This window comes from Pogoniulus pusillus, chromosome 32 (genome assembly GCF_015220805.1).
Source record: "Pogoniulus pusillus isolate bPogPus1 chromosome 32, bPogPus1.pri, whole genome shotgun sequence".
Classification (NCBI taxonomy): Eukaryota; Metazoa; Chordata; class Aves; order Piciformes; family Lybiidae; genus Pogoniulus; species Pogoniulus pusillus.
In genome coordinates this window covers 8,180,949-8,201,694 of record NC_087295.1, presented here as the reverse complement: position 1 = coordinate 8,201,694, position 20,746 = coordinate 8,180,949, and the positions used below count along the sequence as shown (strand labels likewise).

The following is a 20,746-nucleotide window of genomic DNA, read 5'->3' as shown; positions in this document are numbered from 1 at the left end:
CTTTGTCTGGACTCTCCAGATGACTTAGTAAGAGGCAGGCTTTTCCACAGATGGATTCATCAGGTCTGTGCATGGTGTCCCACCTAGGAGGAGATGAAGCATGTATGACAAGTATTTACTTTTGTTCATGAACTGTGAAAGAAGTAAGCTAAGGCACCAGCCCAGCTAAGGTGAACTCCTCTCAGGGCTCTGATGTTATCAATGACAAAGCAAAGACTCCATTTCTTCCTGGATAGCTTTTTGGCTGTCACATTAGATACAGATAGCAAGCTCTGTATTATCTACAGAGTTTGTTATAATAAAGGTGTTTATGGTGCAGTACTGGTATATGGACCATTTAGTGTTTTCTGGGACAGCTGAGAAGATGCAGACAATGTTTCTGAGGATATCTGCAGGATAATCTAATTACTAGGGGTGTTTACCTAGACCTAAGATGGAGTGGGGAATCTACCCATTTCTGGGTTTGCTCCATTGCAGGGAGCTGTAAGCTAGAACACAGGAAGTTCCACCACAACACAAGGAGAGAGGTTGTGGAGTCTCCTCTGGAGACTTTCAAAGCCAACCTGAACATGTTCCTCTGTGGCCTGCCCTAGATCATCCTGCTTTGACGGAGGGATTAGACCCAATGATCTCTGGAGGTCCCTTCCAACCCCTAGCATTCTGTGATTAAGCAGTTGCTTCCCTTGGATCCAAACAGGAGCAGAATTACTGAGTGTGTCAGTTGCTGTTTCCTCCTTAATGCCTGCCCATTATGTTTAGTGAGAGAAACCATCAGTGCCAAACCTATGGCACTGGATGCTCTTCCAGCTGCCTTAAGGGCAGTTATAGCTAACAAAGGAGGAAGGGAAGGTGTCAGAAGTGAGATGAAGGATAAGAGAATGCAATCAATTAATCTCTCAGCTCTCCAAAACTTTCTAAGAAGTTTGCCTATATTGTGTATGTGGCTACTGGATCCTTTCCAAGATCCATGGAATTTAAAAAAGGAAAAGACTTCTCATGATTTCTGTGACTTCTCGCTTGCTCCCTGTGACAGGACAAGGAGCAGTGGGTGTAAGTTGCAGCACAGGAGGTTCCACCTCAACACAAGGGGGAACTTGTTTCCTGTAAGGGTCACAGAGCACTGGCACAGGTTCCCCAGAGAGGTTGTGGAGTCTCCTTCCACGGAGATTTTCAAGGCCCATCTGAATGTATTCCTCTGTGATCTGAGCTAAATTGTTTGGTCCTACTGTGGCAGGGGACTTGAACTCGGTGATCTCTTTGGGTCCCTTCCAACCCCTAACATCCTGTGATCCTGAGATTCCAGTGGGCTATAGAGCCATCTCTGCATTATAGGAGCACTACTAGTGCTCCTATGGTAGTTTAACTACTAGTAGTTAAAACACCATCCATGGGAATCAGAAAGCGCTGGTTTAGAAATCATTTTCCTTTCCAGAACTCTCAGGCTGTAGCCTTAAATGCAGGTGTCATTAACATAGATGGTAAAATAATAGAGTAAGATACCTTTTTTCTCCAGAATTCTCAGAGTAATAAAAAGAACAGTGGGCAAAAGTGCTTTAAATATATTAACATTTTTTTTAGCTCTGTAAGCCTTTGTTCTCAAGAAAGAAAACTGCTGTTTCACTTCCCTGAAGCCATTGGTAATATGATGCAAAAACATCAGAGAAAATCTAATCCAAGATAGGTGCAGTCCCCAAGGGAACATGCTCTTCTTTGTTTTATATTTCCAGTGGAAATCTGGGAGATTTTGCATGCAAACATCTTATTTCATGGGGCTGCTTCTCAAATTGAGAGATTAAATCTAGCGCAGCATAAAGGGCTTTTCAATAAAGTGGGTTGCACAGTCTTCTGTTTACAGAAAATTGATGCATCATCTGATATGTCTGAAATTGCTAACTTCTGTTTCAGTAAAGCTGAAGGAATTTCAACCAGCCCATTATCTAATCAAGCAAAATATTCCCTCAGCATCTTGTCTTAAGGTAGCTGGCTGACAAGCGGCGCTTGGACCACTACCCATCACGATTCATTACAGCTGCAAAGTGGCCTGATTTTCTTGGGGAAGTCATATTTGCAGAACTATCCATCACCCCCAAAGTGGCCACAAATGCCTCAAAAGCTGCAAACCAGCTATTAAATCCCAACTTGATTTGGGTTTTTCTCTGCCCTCATTTCATACACAATCAATATTTAAGTATTTAAGATGAGCCATCCTTCTTGTGGAGGGAACGCTGACTGAACTCGAGGCAGTAGCAATGCCTGTTAGGAGCCACAGCTCATTTCTTAGTCCTCAGAGCTTTACAGGCTCCACATGGCCCCAGCACTTCCTGTCATTAACATACCTTCCACCGAGGCAGGAGGTGGCTGAGGCTGCTCAGCCCTCAGCACACCGATGTGACTGATTCTGCCTCTTGCTTTCAAGCAGAATTTCAAGCTAAAGTTTGCAGGGAGCAAGTGGGAAATGTGCTTGCTCCTGAGACCCTGAGTGTGTGGATTAGTAGTGCAGGGCCAGCACTTTTTGAGTATTGTGTCCAGTTGTGGGCTCCTCAGTTCAAGAGAGATGTTGAGGTACTGGAACATGCCCAGAGAAGGGCAACAAAGCTGGTGAGAGGCCTGGAACACAGCCCTGTGAGGAGAGGCTGAGGGAGCTGGGCTTGTTTAGCCTGGAAAAGAGGAAGCTCAGGGCAGATCTCGTTGCTGTCTACAACTACCTGAAGGGAGGCTGTAGCCAGGTGAGGTTGGTCTCTTCTGCCAGGCAACCAGCAACAGAACAAGGGGACACAGTCTCAAGTTGTGCTGGGGAAGGTCTAGGCTGGATGTTAGGAGGAAGTTCTTCCCAGAAAGAGTGATTGGCATTGGAATGGGCTGCCCAGGGAGGTGGTGGAGTCAGGTAGTATGAGGGTTTCAGGTGTCAAGTCAAATAAATGCCAAAACAACTGTCAAAACAGCTTCAAACTCTGATCCCATCAGAATAGCACTCTGGAAGTCATCCCTGGCAACTACTGAAAGGAGGTGGTAGCAGTGGTCTTTTTCCTCTAGTAACAAGTGACTGTACAAGAGGAATTGGCCTCAAGTTGTGCCAGCAGAAGTTTAGGTTGAGTATTACAACAAACTGAAAGGGTTCTCAAAGACTGGAACAGGCTCCACAGGGAGGTGGTTGAATCCCTGTCACTGGAGATGTTTTAAATAGGCAGAGATGTGGTGCTGAGAGGCATGGCTGGATTTGATGATCTTAAAGGTCTTTTCCAACTGTAACAATACTATCCTACTTCTCTAAGGCTGATGGTGAAGAACTTCATGCTGTTCTCTTTCCAACTGTAACAATACTATCCTACTTCTCTAAGGCTGATGTTGAAGAACTTCATGCTGTTCTCTTTCCAACTGTAACAATACTATCCTACTTCTCTAAGGCTGATGGTGAAGAACTTCATGCTGTTCTCTTTCCAACTGTAACAATACTATCCTACTCCTCTGAGACTGATGGTGAAGGACTTCATGCTGTTCTCTCCTGCCCACACCAGTGCTTGCCCTTTTGCCATCCCACTGAAGGCTCATGATGCTTCCTTTGCTAAGGAGAAGGGCAAAGATGTTGACTTGTGAAAGGCTTTTGGGGGTAACTAAATGGATAAAGGAAGCATTTTTGTAGATTACTTGTATTTAGTAGGAAGAGAAGGGGTAAGGAACTGCTAATGTCCCAGGATCCTTGTCCCAGTCAGCCACATTAGGAGCACCATTCAGGCCAGCAAGGAAAGCCAAACCTCACACAGGGTTATGCAGATAGTCAGGCTCACTTTTACTCAACTGGAAATCTTGGCTGAGACAGAACTGAAGCAGAGGCTTAACCAGTTCTCACTGGGCACCAGAGCAAACCCCCCCTTAGGGTGACAAGAGAAAATCCCAGGTGTGTCCCTCAGCAGCAAGTTCCTGTTTCAGTGACTGTTAACTTACTGCTTGTTTTTCTCTCTTCTCCTTTGTTGCTGAAAGCATCAGTAGTATAAGTAAAAGCTGCAGCCACCTCCATCTCACACACTGTGGGGTCTGATCCTTGAAGGAGGCAGAAGTGACCCATGAAGAGGTGCCTCAGAGATTGTTGCTGCCACAAGGGAGAGGCTCCTTTGTCGGCTGGGAGATAGTGCTGGGAGAGCTGGCAAACTGGAAATGGAGGATAAGATAGGAATGGGAGCCTGCAGCTGGGGAGCAGAGTGGAAAGATTACTTTTTTATTCTTTTATTTTAAACATATGTATCAATCATGGCTCTAAGCAGGGACAGCAATGGGAAACTGCAGCTGGAATGGGTAAGGCAGAAGGAGGAGATGATTTTTATTTCAGACATAAATTATGCATAAATTGTGGCTTGAAGGAGGGGTCAATGTGGGAATCTGTAGCATGAGGAGGACAAAAAGGAAAGATGATTTCAATTGCAAGTATATTTATTAAAGTGTAACTCAAACCAGGGACTGGGTGGGAATCCGCAGCTGGAAATGATAGGGCAAAGGGAAATATTGCTTTGGTAGAGGGGTCTTATTTTAAACACATGACTAAGTCCTTAGCTCAAAGCAGGCACAAGGGTGGGAATCTGCAGTTTTAGGATGTCAGTAACACTTGTGAGAGAGAGGATCTTTATGCCTTTTCAAGTGCACTCAGAGCTAGTGAAGGTTGCTGAGCTGACTTTCCCATCTGAAACCACATCCATTCCCAGAGCTGGCCAATTCAGGATTCCCCAGCACCCCACCAGTGCCCTGCTGGATCTTGAGAGCCACTCTGCCCAACAGACACAGAGGTGCCTACATGACTACCACAGCAGAGCTCGTACCGAGTGTGCAAGGCAGCTGGCTCTGAATGCAGTTTGCAGCTCCACTCACACGGCCAGTTTTGCTGGAGGACAGCTGCAGACAGCGTTTAGCCACGGTTCAACACAGTGTCCTTGCAGGGCAGCAGCAGTGTAGGCTGTCATGGCCTGTCTGCCCTTCCCTTGGCCCATGGGAAATGGGTCATCCCCCACCACTTGGAAGGGTCACCAGCCCTTTTGCTGGTGATAAGTGATCTACAGGCCATAGATTTTATCCACAGGTGCTGCCAGGGCACAGGCAGTCAGATGGGGCCAGCTGGGAGTGGGCCCCACTTGTGCCTGCTCTTGTCTGGGCAACAGGGAACAGTAATTCCCCAGGAATTAGCCCTAAAGGAACTGTCTGGGGCATTATAGAAAGGCATTTCTTCTGGAGAAGGCAGATCTTTGATTCAAGTGGTGCACAGCAGCAAGTAGAAAGGGAATCATAGAATGATAGAATGGTCGGGGTTGGAAGAGACCTCATCTAGTTCCACCCCCCCTGACATGGGCAGGAACACCTCACGCTAGTTCAGGTTGCTCAGAGCCACATCCAGCCTGGCCTGAAAAACTTCCAGGGATGGGGCTTCCATCATGTCCCTGGGCAACTTGTTCCAGTGTTTCACCATCCTCATGGTGAAGCACTTCTTCCTAACATCCAATCTGAATCTACCCACTTCTAGTTTTGCTCCATTCCCCCTAGTCCTATCACTAACTGACAGCCTAAAAAGTCCCTCCCCAGCTTTTCTGTAGGCCCCCTTCAGATACTGGAAGGCCACAGTAAGGTCTCCTTGGAGTCTTCTCCAAACTGAACAGCCCCAACTCTCTGAGTCTGTCTTAATAGCAGAGGTGCTGCAGCCCTCTGGTCATCCTCGTGGCCCTTCTCTGGACATGTTCCAGCATGTCCAGATCTTTCTTGTAATAGGGGTTCCAGAACTGGGTGCAGTACTGCAGGTGGGGTCTCACCAGAGGGGAGTAGAGAGGGAGAATCACCTCCCTCAACCTGCTGGCCCACACCTCTTTTGATGCAGCCCAGGATACAGAATGTCAATCCCACAGGAACATCACATATCCTAGAGACAACAACAGGCTTTTCTGAAGCTCTGCTCTCAAATCTTGTGTCTGGCCAGTACGCTTTGTAATACAGCCCTGAGCAGCCACACTACAGCTTCCCCAGGCAGATGTGCATGAGAGGGATTTTTTTTCACTGTGTCATTGCAAAACCACCTGTGCTGAGAAACTTTTCACTAACAAACTGTGAAGGCTGGTAGAGTATTCAGTGAGCTTCATAACATAATTATTTGTTCAGTTTTTATGAGATAAGTAGCTTTAGTGATTGCTTCTTTGCTCCAAAGAGTCAAGAACACAGAAACACTTGATTGCAGGCATTGCTTCACATGATTTTCATCACCCTCTTTCTCTTGTCACTGTAGCTGTGCTGCTTCCTTTTGAAATTCCCTTAAGTGCAACCCCTCTGCAAATATGGTGTCAGTAGCTGCATATCTGTTTACATTTCTCTCTCTATTAGATTCTATAATTAAGCTTTTGATCAGCAGGAGTGCATGGCTTCCCAGTGTCTAGAGCACGCAGGAAAAGTTATTCCTGAAGGAGACTCAAAGTGTCTGAAGCATCACAGTGCAGTATTTAGAATCACAGAATGGTTTAGGTTGGAAGGGACCTCAAAAATCATCTAATTCCAACCCCCTGCCATAGGCAGTATTTCCTGGTATGCATCACAGCTTTTTTGGTTCCTTTGTTTGGCTTATGCATGGCATAATGCTAAATGTAAAGGAGACAGGAGTCCTCATCGCAGGATGATCATCACTTGCACCTAACTTTACATTGCATATAACCCATCAATGCTGACTGATCAGCTTCGACAGAGAAATTGCTCAGAACACTCAGTATTAGCCTGAGGTTGCTGTTGATCAGTTGTTACCCTTGAGGAGGGAAAATGTTGAGTCAAAAGTTAAATTGACTTCAGTTTGTGCTAGTTGCAGATGCTCTGAAAGAGATCTGAGAAGGTCTGTTTTCCCCTGAGTGAGAGAGCAGATCCTTGCTGCTTTTTTTGTGCTGACCAGAGTTGATACCCATCTTGTTCCCTGTCCTCCAGGTCTCAGAGGTAACAGGTGCTTATGACTCAATGCTTGGCTTCTTTGCCAGAGTTAGTCTGTGAGTTCAAAGCAAGATGTAGTAGCCACAATTTTTGGCTGAGTTGTTGTGCCAAGTTCATGGCCCAGACCTTGCTCCAGTGTCAGCCACCTCCAAAAGCTCATTTTGCCTTTCCCCACCTCACTAAGCAAAAGGACCCAGACAACAAACTCAGGATGTAGCAAAGACCTCATTGTATTTCATAGTACCTGTGGCCCAATTTCAAGTCTCAAAACCTCTCAAAAATTTCCATGAATTTAGGAGTTTAAATCAAAGTTTCTCAAGCTCTTCTGTGTGTTGTTAATTAGTAAGAATTAAGCTGCCTTCTTCTTGAACTGCTCTTTCCTCCTTCTTCTTTAAAAAGTGAGATAGAGTTGACTTTTTTTCCTTATTTTAGGTTTCAACTACGGGCTGTTCCTCTTTGCAAACTCAAACATACAGGTGGGGGAAAAAAAGTCACTTTTTTAGTTTAGCTGCGAATATGTCAGCTGTGAAACCTCACCAAAATTGTGTATTTTTTGAATCTCAGATCTTAGTAAAATCTACTTTCTATTGTAGGTTTTCTGACATTACTAAGTTTACTCATTCTACCACCAGACAAATTTCTTACCTCTGTTGCTCTCTTTTTCTTTCAAGGATCAGTGGTAATTGGGTGGCAAGTCACAAAACAGTTTTAGGATCCCATCTCCTAAAAAATGGCCTGGGCTTTTCTCCAATATTCATGCAGCAAACAATGGAAAAGAAAGCACATGGGGGGAAAAAAAAACCCATTGACTACAATTCCATTTTTGCCTGGCTGCAAACATTGGCTGTCACAGTTGATTATGGAGGCTTTTCAAAGGCTGAGGAGTCTATCGGTAGTTTTTGAAAGCTTAAGAGCTCTTTCAATTAAAAATAGTCAAGAAGCACTCCCCTATATTATCACTCAATAAAAAAGTCAAGTGGAGCACTTCAGACTGAGATGTATTCATGGCTCACTCTGACTATTGTTTGGAGATGTCCCAAGGGGTGGCTCCTTTTTCATTCATGTCTGCTGCATAGCTCTGAGTCAGGATGCTTCCGCTTCAAAAGTTTCGTAGCTGATGATATTGAAGGGAGAAATTGAAGGGGGATGTATTTTCAGTGGTCAGCCCAGGGTATCAGGTGTTAGGATGACAGTTCAAACAGCTGCACTTGGCTCAACTCAGTCAATGTCCACATGGAATGAATAAGTTGACTGCTGCTGAAACAGACACCAGCCACTGTGGGTGGGTTGGAAATAAATGGTCTCCTCGGAACATTTCTGAGGTTGTGGATGTGCTGGAGCATGTCCAGAGCAGGGCCACGAGGATGAGCAGAGGGCTTGAAGCACCTCTGCTATGAGAACAGACTGAAGGAGTTGGGGCTGTTCAGTCTGGAGAAGAGGAGGCTCCCAGGTGACCTTATGGTGGCCTTCCAGTATCTGAAGGGGACCTACAGGAAAGCTGGGGAGGGACATTTTAGGATACCAGGGAGTGACAGGACTGGGGGGAATGGAGCAAAGCTGGAGGTAGGAAGATTCGGACTGGACATGAGCAGGAAATTGTTCAGCATGAGAGCGGTGAGAGCCTGGAATGGGTTGCCCAAGGAAGTGTTTGAGGCCCATCCCTGGAGATGTTCAAGGCCAGGCTGGATGGGGCTCTGGCCAGCCTGATCTAGGGTAGGTTGTCCCTGGGCATGGCAGGGGGGTTGGAACTGGATGATCCTTGTGGTCCCTTCCAACCCTGACTGATTCTATGATTTTAAAACCACTGTCAAATCAGCCTGAGATGAAAAATCTCAAGTATTGTGTTTGATTACACAAAGCCCTCAAAACAGCAACCTTTGGTACTGCAAAGGGCAGCAAACTGCCCAAGGACAATATTTTCATAGCTTCAACACTTTCCTTACACTTTTTTTTTTTTCAAAACAAGAAACATTCAGAATTGATCTTTTGTGTTAAGGGGATCTGCATTTGCCAACACCAAGTTCCCTAAATTCCTACTAGCTGGGTCTTATTTTAGCTTCACATGCTGGGGACCCTTGGGGTGCTAGGGGCCATAAAGATGATCCAAGTGTTGGAACATTTCTGCTATGAGGACAGGCCAAGGGAACTGGGGTTGGTCAGCCTGGAGAAGACTCGAGGGGAGAACTTAGAGCTGCCTTTCAATACCTGAAAGGATCCTACAGGCAGGCTGGAAAGAGACTTTTCATAAGGGTGTCTAGCAAGAGGACAAGAGGGAATGGTTTGAAGCTGAGAGTAGATTTACACTGGATTTTAGGAAGAAGGTCCTCAGTGGTGAGACTCTGAAATAGGCTTCCCAGAGAGGATATGGCTATCTCCTTCCTGGGGGTGTTCAAGGCAAGGTCAGATGTGGCCTTGAGCAGCCTAGTACAGTTGAGAGGAATCCCTGCCCATGGCAGGGAGGTTGGAGTAGATAATCTCTAGGATTCTTTCCAACCTAAGCCATTCTATGATTCTAATGTAGAAATACAGCTCATCAAGATATAAGGTTTTTATCTTGGCACTCTCATGGACTTTCTCAGTAAAAGCAGTGGTTTACAGTGAATGGTGCATCTTTCTCTCTTCTTTTATTTTGACTTTCCCTTTTCTTCCTGTTTTGAAGCAGAACTCCAAGGCAAGACTTATTTTCTCTTTTGCAAGACAGCAAGCATTGGGCACATATACAACTCTAACTGTGCTAACCCCTACATTTGGGGAAACTGAACCTTTAACTCCCAGAAGCTAAATCAGGGCACAATACAGCTCATGTTGGTGCAGTTTACACCTTTCCAATCTTCCCTTGGTTCCCGTATCATCTTTTTTGACTAGAGGAAATGGTTACAAGCTGTGCATGGAGAAGTTTAGGCTGAATATTAGGATTTTTTTTTTTTCACTGAAAGCATTATCAAATATTGGAATGGTCTGCCCAGGGCAGTGGTGGAGTCACCATCCTGGGGGTGTTGAAGCAGTGTGTGAATCAGGCACTTATGGACATGGTTTAGTATCAGCTTTTCAGCACTGAGTTGAGGGTTGGACTGGATGACCTTTGAGGTCCCTTCCAAGCAGATCTATTTTGTCCCTCTGTGAATCTCCCTGTTACCTGGGTTGCCAGGCTTTGAAGTCTCAGGTCTTGGTTCTGTAGTACTCATCCTCAAACCTTTGCTGATCATACTCCATGATACTTCCCTGTGGCTTCAGACTGCCTATTGAAAGTTTCTCTTTCAGATCATCTTCTCAGCTTCTTCTGTTGTTTCTCCCAAGCTTCAAGTCATTCATGTCTAAGTTGTTCCAACTCAAAGATTTGAGAGATGTAAGGAACTAGTATCTAATCTGTTTAGACTGGGGTAGTTGTGTAAAATGTAATATTCAAAGCCCAAGGAAAACAAAGCAGGGCAAAAATTACATTCCAGCCCACCTTCCCCCAAGCAGAATTGTCTAGGTAGGGCAATATCCATGACCACTAGGATTCCAAATAAGAGTGAGACTCAGACCAGCAAATATCAGACATGGGAAATAACAGGGAAGAGGAGATGAAGCACACATTTCTGGAGTGCCAGCAGTGCAAACATTTCTTCCCCAGTGATGCTAACAGGCGACTAACTCTGGAGAGAGCACCCTGTGAACATGCTGCAGAGCTCACACAGGACCAAAGCACTAAAATACTAGCTTCCTAGCCCCAGAACTGTACAAGGCAAGCACTGTGCTTATCACCTCTGCATCTCAGAGAAGTTTGCCAGGTTGCCAGCACAAACAGCAACACAGGAAAAGCTAGGTGTACACAAGAAACTCTTGGTGTGCATCCAAACAAAAGAAGAAAACCAGGGCAAAGAAGCTTGAATGTTAATAATCTTGCCAGAGATCCTTTCTTCAAGGCTAATAGTTCAGTAACCTCCTTTGATGTATGACTTGAATATATCACAGCATCTCTATGCCTCCAGCACCTCCCCTAATGCACGACTGCAGCCAGAATTAATTAGTAAGCAGGAGCGGGAAGGAGCAAATGACCCTGTATGATGCAGATCAGTTTGTTCTTACTGGGAATGCAGCACTACCAATAATTGAAGCAGAATTTTAATAAAGCACACAGAGTGGCTGCTTCCCAGTAGCCAAGTGTCTGTGGTAGACTTCACGCCCTATAGCCTTTAATTATTCATCTCTATGAACAACAAAACCCAGAGATGCCTAAGGTACTGGACAAATCCCCTGACCTGCTCAGACAAGAGATGAATGTCCATTGGATTCATCCTTCTATTTACCAGTCAGTTTCATTACTCTAAATCTAATTAATTTTGTTTTTGCTGAGGGATAACACTATCCAATCAGTGATCACATCAGCAAGCCAGGAAATTCAGCTGGCTTTAATCTAAGTGGGGTTTAGGGGGAAGTTTGATTCCTTTTGCACTGGTAGAATTATTGAAAGCCAAAGTGCTTTCCCACTCAACTTTTGCCTACCCTTGGCTGCAAACTCTGTAACCACGAGCTATGATCTAAAGGCAAGCCAAGTTCTCGGTGCCTGTTGTGTTTTCTGCCTGTGAATGGATGTAACCACCAGTTTGGTTGAGTATGTAAGAGAAAAAAAAAGTTCCTTTTCACAGTTTGATAGTTTTCCTATTCAGAGGATCATTAAAAGATCCACACAAAGAGAAGATGATCAGGAGGGAAAGACAACCTTCCTAGGCACAATCTTGCCATTAGGAGCCTTTGTAACACCCTCAGTGGTCTTTTATGGAGACATATTTTCTTCATCATATTTCCTTTCCCATTAAAAACTTAAGCTCTTTTCCCCACATTAGCTCATTGTCCCTGTTGAGAAGAAGCATGGAATTTCTTTCTTCATTTCCTTTCTTAAGGCTTCTGTTTGTGTTGATCCTGGCCTAATGTAGCCTGTTGGCCAGAGAAAAGACCAGTGGTGACTCTTCCCCTTTTCACTCCTTTTCTTCACATCTTCCTCTTCGTTGTGATCTTCATTAAAGCCAAAGAATACTTTATATCTCTGAAGCACATAGATAGCATCACTTATACCTGTTTGTCATGATATCTTGCTGCCTACTCTTTCTCTTTCCCTAGAGAAGGGGAGTCCCTATGATGTTATGGGAAACACAAAGAATTCCTAGTCCAATGGCAGCCTTTGGATCATATTAGAAATAACAACAATTGCTCCTCATGATTATCAAGAGAATCAGTTTTGTGCTGAAGAAAAACCTCCAGGTCTCATCTTCTGCCTGGTTAATCCTTATGTGATCAGTAAGGTTGCTGTGGACCACATTTACAGAAGCAGAACCACTCTGGTGTAGAGATGAACTGGAGAATAAATGCCCTTAAATCCAGTTTTCCCAGCCTAAAACAAACTAGGGAAAAATCATGTGAGGTCAAATCTCATTGAAGCAATAAAACCAATTCCCTAGACTCAACTCAGTGACTCAATTCAGTGGGGTTATAGTGGAGTCAGTTTGGCCCATTATTTTTTAATTGTTTCCAAATGTGTCACTGCCTGGAGATCTATCCTGATTAAAATAAAGAGCTCTTGTCAACTCCTCATGCAGCAGCAGTATCCAAGTTACTGGTAAAACATATCTGCTGATGATACCTCAGCTTCCCATCACTAGAACAGAAAAATCTATAGGCAAAAAACTGAACTAGAGGGAATATCTGAAGACAAGACACTGGTCAGAGAGTGATCACAGAATCAGTGAATGAATCATAGAATCAACCAGGTTGGAAGAGACCTCCAAGATCATCCAGTCCAACCTATCACCCAACCCTATCCCATGATTGCCATGGAGCAGCCATAATCAACAGCCAGGTTGGTCCTTCCACCAGCTGGATCTTCTCTTCCACCTTCCTTGGCCCAACACCTTTCAGATTTGGAGTCATAAATTGGGCTTTTGTAGGATTATAGGTTTAAAAAGCATACTCACCTCTCTGTCTCTGGAGCTCAAATCACCATTACCACACTTCCTTTCCTTCTTCTACTTAGTCTTTTGTTATTGGTAAGTTCTGTGGTGTGGGAGCTGCCATCATGATGACCTAAGAAAACAATTTGCTTTTCTTTAATTTTAATGATCCAGTCAGTAGTCAGTCTCCAAATTGCACCTGCTCCACTGCTAGCTAGCTGGATGAAAAGTGGAAAAAAAGCTTATTAGGGGATCCCAGTAACGTTTCCAAGTGTCAGGCCTCACATGGATTCATCCACTCAACTTAAAAATGAGAAAATGTCTGTGGGTTCTAGGGAAGCTGCACCAAACATCGCTGAAGGTGTTTAAGAGGCAGGTCTGTGCCCTGAAAATACCAGCCTTCTCTCCAACAGCCCTGACAACTGACATTCACATCTCCATCACCTTCATGTTGGGTAATTAGGACTTCAAGCTAGAGTGCTACTGCAACAGTGAAACATGGATAGGTATTTCTCTTTGGAATCAGAGCAGTGGGTTCAACATTTTATTTTCCTCCAATATCAGTCCAGGTGATTGATAAGTCAGGATGACTTCAGTGAAATCTCTGTAGCAGCTTGACCATGCAAACCCTGAGGAGTGGTACAAAGCACCTAGGGTCAGCTCATCTGATTTAGCTGGGCTGCAGGAGCACATCTGTTGACAAGTCCTATCTTAGGGGGTCACAGTTGAAAGCATTCTTTGAAGATCCTTGTCTCCATTATTTGAAGTCATGCTTGACTACTGTATCTTTCTTCTTCTCACGTGTTTTCCCATTTCTGTTCCCTGTTTCCATCACTGATGGGAGGATTGAGTTTTTTCATGTTGGACATTTTAGCCCCATTCAGGTTCATGAGTTGTGTGAGTATATTGTGGTTAGAGCTACAAGAGCCACTGAATTTTACTACATGATTATAATACACAGAGTTACCAGTACCTGAGTGCTTTATTAAGTATTGGGATATAACCTGAGAGCCAAAAGTGATATATCTGCTCTCAACTTCTCTTCCTTTTGTCAGTGGTATGGAAGGAGTGAACAGGGAAAAGTGTAGTAGCATCAATACCGATTCCAGATGTTCTGCTAAAAGGTGCTATTTATGAGAGGATATTATTTGGAACAGTCCTGACCTAATACCTAAAGGATTACACTCACTGTGTGTTACACAGGCATACTCTCACATGTATGCATACACACTCTCACCACCACCAAGGTGAGAATTCTACAGGTCTGGAGGGAAGAAAGTGAAAAACATTTGATCAGTAAAAATACCTTGCCTGAAGTTTAAAGCAGAGACGTAAAGGCTTAGGTTCCCTAGCTAAGTCTCTCAAGTTCCCAAAAGAACATTGGACAATTCTTGGTTCTTACTTAAAACTAGCAGCAAAGTGAGCTGAAGCTCAGCTTCGGTTCTCTTCAGCCCATGGAACAGAAAAGCTGAGTTTATCATCCGAAAGTTTGCAGCTAGTCTGCAAAACTCTGCTGGATACTGTGACAGTTCTGAAGTCACTTCGAGGGCTTGAAGGAGAATTATCATGGGAATAGATGTGCTGTTGCTTGGACACCTCCAATTCTAATCTCAAGTGAAACAAACCCCTCAAATGGAGAGAGGATGCGAAAGTGAAGATAAACAATTTCAAACCTTGAATGAGATTTGCTGGACTTGTAGGTGAGTTCAGGACTGAGTGGAGTCTGCAGAATTCAAAGGTGGTTAAGACTCTGTTGTCCATTTTAAATAGATAATGAGCAAATGAAAACTGCTTAAAGATTACAGTGAGGAAGTTAACCCTGACAACGCAGTCAGGAACAGGTGGCCTCTTCACTTTGATAGTCCACACTTTCATCTCTTGTTAGCTATATGGACTCAATGACTTTAGAGGTCTTCTCCAGCTGAAACAATGCTATGATTCTGTGATTCTCTATGAGAACAAAAGTGTGTCTGATGTGTTACAGCCGTGTAGGAAGATGCTGTTGTTAACTAATGGTTCTCTTAGACTCCTGACAGGGACTCCATATATGCTTGGGCTGCCTGCGCAGCACTCATTACTGAATGCCTTCTTTCCTGAACTGCTTGTACCTGTTCGCATCCCATAGGATAATCTTCCAATTACCCTGGAATGAAAGAGCAAAACAGTCTTGGGAGATGCTCAGTTTCAAACTAAATTGCACAGGAGTTGGAGATTAGATAGGGAAATTGAGGGGTGTGTGTTTCTGTTAAACCCTCCTGCATTAAAGAGTGTGTTTGCTTTAATGGCAGCTTGAATACTGCCTCACCTCTAATAGGGAAGCAATTAAACCTTCAGATATGTCAATTAGCTACTGATGGGCTGGTTTCCTGTTTGTTAGTGTACCACTGGAGATTCATATGGCTCTGGAAAGTTTCAAGGCTGCTGTCTGGGGCTTTTTGCACTTCAGGGACATTTCTTGCAGACATTAAACCCCTGCTTGATTCCTGATCATTAAATATCAGCTAAAGTCCAGGATCAGAGGAGAACTTCGGGCTTGAAACCAGCAAAACTGCAGAAAGTGAGCTGCTACCTCATTATGATCATAGAGTCAATAAAGTCACCTGATGGCAGATTTAGAGGAACTCATTAGGAGATGGAATTTGGCTGTGCAGACAAGCTGCTGTGATTCTGGAACCAGGCCCTTTCATTAAGGTCTTCAAATAGGATACAAGGCAGAGGGAGGGGGAGCCTGCAGGGCATCACAGCTTAAAAGCACAGCAATAAGGATTCTGTATGCATCCAGTGCTCTGAGTTGCAAGGCAAAGGAGGTAAGCTCTTAGGTGAAATTTAAAAGAAAATAAATGCAAAAGGAATTCAAGATACCTACATTCTCTTAAAATGCCACTCTGTAATTCTGACTTGGAGTGCAAGCTATGACATCCAATGAGAATGCACTGCAACAGACCTTTTATTACCTAATCTCTATGTAAATGTACTTATTTCTCCTTGGAATTTTACCTTTCTTTTAAGCATAATTGAATTAAGGCAAAACAAATTCAAATCTTTTCATGTGGCCAATCCATTTTTCCTTTGTCTCTCCAGTCTGATGGCTGCTCAAGGCAAACATCTAGCACCCGTTTTCTAATCGGTGGGCGGGCTCTGATCCTGCAGCACTTGGCCTCACCTCAGAAAGGTGAAAAGCTGAAGCTCCTACAGAGCACAGATCTAAGGCTCAGAAGCCCTAGAGGTGCTGTAAAGCCAGCCCAGTGCAGGAGAAACGTTGTCTTGTAAGCAGTGTGCATCCCAGTGAGCTGAGCCCACAGAAGGTGCTAAGATTGTGAGCCAGAGAGAAAAAACACCATTAGCAACTCTCCTTTTGGGAATCACTGATGTAGCAAAAGGATAACTATAATGAAAGAGAATAAAGCTCTTGCATTCTTTGACTGTGGACACTGCAATTTTGGTTACAGTGAACTCAGAAAGAAAGTGAATGAAGAGGAGTGGCTTAATTATAAGAGAGCTCACTGTGGTTGCTTTAAAAACTTTATGTAGGGTGCTTTTTCTCCTAGACTAGGAGAAGAGGAAGGCTAGGAGTGTTCTGGACAGTGCCCCAGAAAGCACACAGTCAGTGCAGTATGTACTTGAGTTGCTATTTTTCCCTCTATCGTATGTTTGCCTTCAAAAACACAGAGCCTTAAACTTCAATCAATAACTTTGCAATGGAAAGAAACATGGAACAGTTTAGCTCTGCAAGTGAGATGGGTGCTTGAAAACAGCAGGCAAACAACAGGTTATTATTGTGCCACTTACTAGTTTGAAATAATTTATCAATCTCAGCCCTGTCTGGGGTTAAAAAAAAATAGGAGGGAAACCTGGAGAAAGAAAGTATACATCTTTTTATGTGCTGGAAGCTCAAACCAGCTTAAACTGTCTGCTCTTCTGTTTGCTGGAACTGACCTGGCTCTGTGAGCCCTTCCAAAGCCATGTTGCTAGAAAATACAGTCTGTGTTTAGCTTATAGCCATGAATATGTAAAGGTCTTTACTCATGTGTTATTTGTCTGCCATGCTCCTGTTCCTGTGCCTAGCTGTCCAAAGCAGAACAGGCAGGCTAGTCTTCCTTTCTGCACTGAGTGAAGCCAGCAGGAAGCTTCTGGCAAACGTTAGTAGATGTTAAAAGCAATCACTCAGTGCTGCTTGCTCCTACCCTTCTCAGAGATAGCCTCCTGAATGAGGTTACTGCTTTTCTTTGTACTGGCTTTACTTCTTTGAGTCACCACAGCACCTTGCACTCCGAATTGTGGTCTAGAACCACAGCACACTAAGGGCTGCAGAAGCACAAACCAGCCAGCCTCTGTCCCAGAGGGCTTATAATCACGTAATCAGCATCTAAGACCAGTGAGCACGGATGGGTAAGGAGGATGGAATAACAAGACAGAACTGGGGGGTGCTTTCTGGGCGCCTGTAAGCTGGCCATCTTCAAGTTTTTGGCAAAGGAGAATTTTAATAAGGGATTCAAAGGAGGATAAGAGTTGGTTTTATGAATGCACATGCAGGCTCCTCTCCAGCCTGAGGGGTGGCAAGGGAGAAAGCACAAAAGATGCTTGTTGGAAAATTTAACAAATTGATCAATTGAAGCTGGCATCTGGGGCTGACTGATGCTGGGCATTTATATTTTGATAGTGAATAAAAAGTGACAAGTTGGGAGTAAGCCATGAAGGGCTTTGGAAGTTAAGAGAGTCACAATAAGCTTGATGCCCCAAAGGAAAAAAGGAATCATTGAAAGGGTTCAAAGATAATGGGTATAGTCAGGACAACAGGCCAGGAAAATGATTTAGAGAGCCAGAGCATGCAGTGAGCAGGGCAAGGGTGCTCTTGGGAAGGCCAGAGGAAAGGGCATTGCTCTAATCGAGATGAGCAGCAGGACAAGAACTTCAGCAGCAAGTAGAGACAATAAAGACTATTGTTTAGAGATAGCATGTGGAAACACAATGCAAACTGAACAAGAAGACAGCTGGGAGCCTCAGCTACGAGACAGGATCTCATGTTTCTGCATGTGAATATCTGTGGCTGGAAGTGGTGTAGCTCACCATGATAAAAGATGAAGATAACCAAAAGGACTTATGAACATTCAGGGCTTTTAGTTGCCCTAAGATTGACCAAGACTCCTGTTTGAGTAGGAGGAGACATGTGGAATAATATGATATGGAACAGAGCTCTGGATCTGTATTATGGAGTCGTGGTTTGCTTGCATGGGTGTCTCAGATTATCCACAGACAATGCATAGAAAAGAAAGAGAAGGGAATTTTGTGGAAAGCCTATGGAAAGCAGAAGGGAAGATACCTGGAAGAAAAGGGATGGGGAAATATCAGGAATTGAGAAAGGAAAAGTGGTCAAGAGCAGTGTGATGGTGTTTGTGATAGTAACAAGTCCAGGAAGATGAAGATGGAGCAGGAGTGCTCAGATTTAGCTAGGGAACTACCAGTATGGTTTCTGTTAGGTGAAAGAGGGAGAGAAACACATAGAGAATATAAGGTAGGACCAGAAGGGATCCAGGGAATCATTGTAAAGAGCATCTTCTGTCTGCTTACAGGCAAAACAGAGATGGAATAGAAACTATAGATGTAAGTGGGGTGAAAGGTGGGAGATTTTAGATAGCAGAAGAAACAAGGCGTTTTTGTAGTGTGAGGAGAGAAAAGAACCAAATGAGAATGAGAGGTGAAGGAAAGAGGAAGGGAGCAGATAAGAGGAAACACTGAGACTGGAAGAAAGGGTAGAATGAGGTCACCATGACAAGCAAAAGGTCAGCTAGAAAGAATGTTAAACAAAAATATCTGATTTTTAAATATATCTTACAGGCTATTTGTGGGAAATGCATTTGGGAATAGATATCCACAAGAATTTGCCCTGAAGATCTGCTTTGAAGGCCTAAGCACATGCAGTCAAGAAACAGAAACACAGACAAACAAGACATGCTAATTGAAGCAGCTCAGTTTTCAGTGCAGGTTTCTAAAGCAGGATGTTTGCAAAGAAAAACATGCAACATCTTATGACAGTGCAAGATTAGAGAGGGGGAAAAGAAATGCCAAACTTTGGAAGGCATACAGGTCTCTGGGTCAGCACTGACATATTTCAAAGGTAGAAGACCATTGGAGAACCAGAAATAAGTGTGTGGGTTTTTCATCAGAGTACTGCTGAGGGCCACATTGTGTTCCCAGTGATGTTCTTCACTAATACATGACTTCATGGCTTGGATTTTACAATCTCAAGCACATCATGATCTCATCCCTGCTTAAAGTGACATCCCACTGAATAGTTACTACAGCTTGCTAAAGCAGAAATTCCTCAACATCCATCAGCAATAGCTAATGTTTTTAAAACAGAGTCTTTTCCAGAAGCCTACCCATTTGCAAAGCTCTTTGACAAAGTGCTAATGATGTCCTGATGAAATTTGGCCTGTTTGCCAAACATCTTGCCTGAGTGCCTGCTCAGGGAGCCAGGTCTCTGGGACCTCTTGCATCATGAGACCATTTCTTTGCTGAAAGAAGGAGGCAGGAGACTCAGAGGTTTAACCTTCCAAGTTTCATCTATGCTTGAAAGCAAAAGTTTAAAAAACCTTCAAATATTTTCCCTCCTTTAGGAGACTTTTGATGTTTATTCAAAAGTAAAGTGAATTATTTTTCCCTGGTACTTCAGAGCATGCTGTGGAGCACAAATACCAGCTTTCAAACAGCAAAAATGCTAAAACACCAAAGTGAGAAATCAAACACATACCTTTCAGTCATTAAGAAACAGTCTGAAATGAGACAGGTTTTTCTTGCACGTCGTCAAATGCGTGTGTTTTGGGGGAAGTATCAGTAAATTAATGCAAGCGTTGAATTCAAACTAAAACTTCCATGGAATAGTGCTTGTTTTGTGATACTTAAACGTGGCCTGTCTTAGGTGGAGCAGAAGAAAAATTAGCTGTGGTTTGAGGTGAGAGGAATGTGCAAGTTGGTACTGGTGGTGCTGCTCAGAGAATGGCACAGATACTTCTTGATTTTGTAGTTGTGTTTGCAGGTGATCCCATTAATCAGGACAAGGAGCCCTGTCAAAACTGCAACTTAGTATTTTAACTTTGCAGATCACATTGTGTTACTTGGTCATGTCTGAAAGAGAATGCCTTCTGCCTAAAGTGAATGAGCCAGGGTATAGAGATGTATGGAAAAAAGGCTGACTGACAGCTAAGGAGACTACACAGAAATAGGGAAATGAGAGGAATTTTGAGAACAGAGGTGGAAATCAATCCTGTAAACACAGATAGGTCAGGCAGCTGTGTTGGACTTCTAATGCAGAGTAGCAGCTTCATGTTGCAGTCACTGTTAGTAAGTTGATCTGTATTTCAAGTACCAAAAGCACATTCTTTGTATCAGTTACTGGGATAACATCCTGCTTTTACTATACTAAAGGTATCCTACACTATGCAAAATCAACTCCCTATGAGTGCTTATGAGTGAAGTGCACACAGGACAAGGAGGTTGAGCCATCACAGTAACTTCAAGTCTAGAAACTAGAAAGGAGCAAGCAGCTGACTGTCATTAATTTAGATTAATGTTATTTACTGTGAGGTAAATTCACCCTGAAGTCAACTCAGTTCAAAGTGGCCTGGAAAGGCTGTTTTACTTTTTGATATACATTCTGAAGAAAAGAGGTCACTGGAAGGGCAGCATTATGGACATGGAAACAGCTTTAGACCCACTGAGAACATGCAGCATCTCTTCCCAGCAGCCCCATTTGCTGCATGGAAACCAGAGTGTACTACCTATTATCCATCTGCAACCGACTCCAAATGAGTCAGCACCTAACATAGTATGCCCCAGACCTTGCCTCAGGCACTCACTTCTGCTTCCTCCATGATAGTCTC

General features: G+C 43.7%; 1 long non-coding RNA gene across 1 annotated transcript in view; it reads right to left on the bottom strand.

Moving 5' to 3' along the window:
* Positions 1-20,746, bottom strand: part of LOC135189482 (uncharacterized) — a 53,159-nt gene that overhangs the window by 5,296 nt on the left and 27,117 nt on the right. The window contains exon 2 of the long non-coding RNA XR_010308102.1: positions 12,891-12,999. This is a non-coding gene — a long non-coding RNA (uncharacterized LOC135189482). The remainder of the gene's footprint in view (positions 1-12,890; positions 13,000-20,746) is intronic.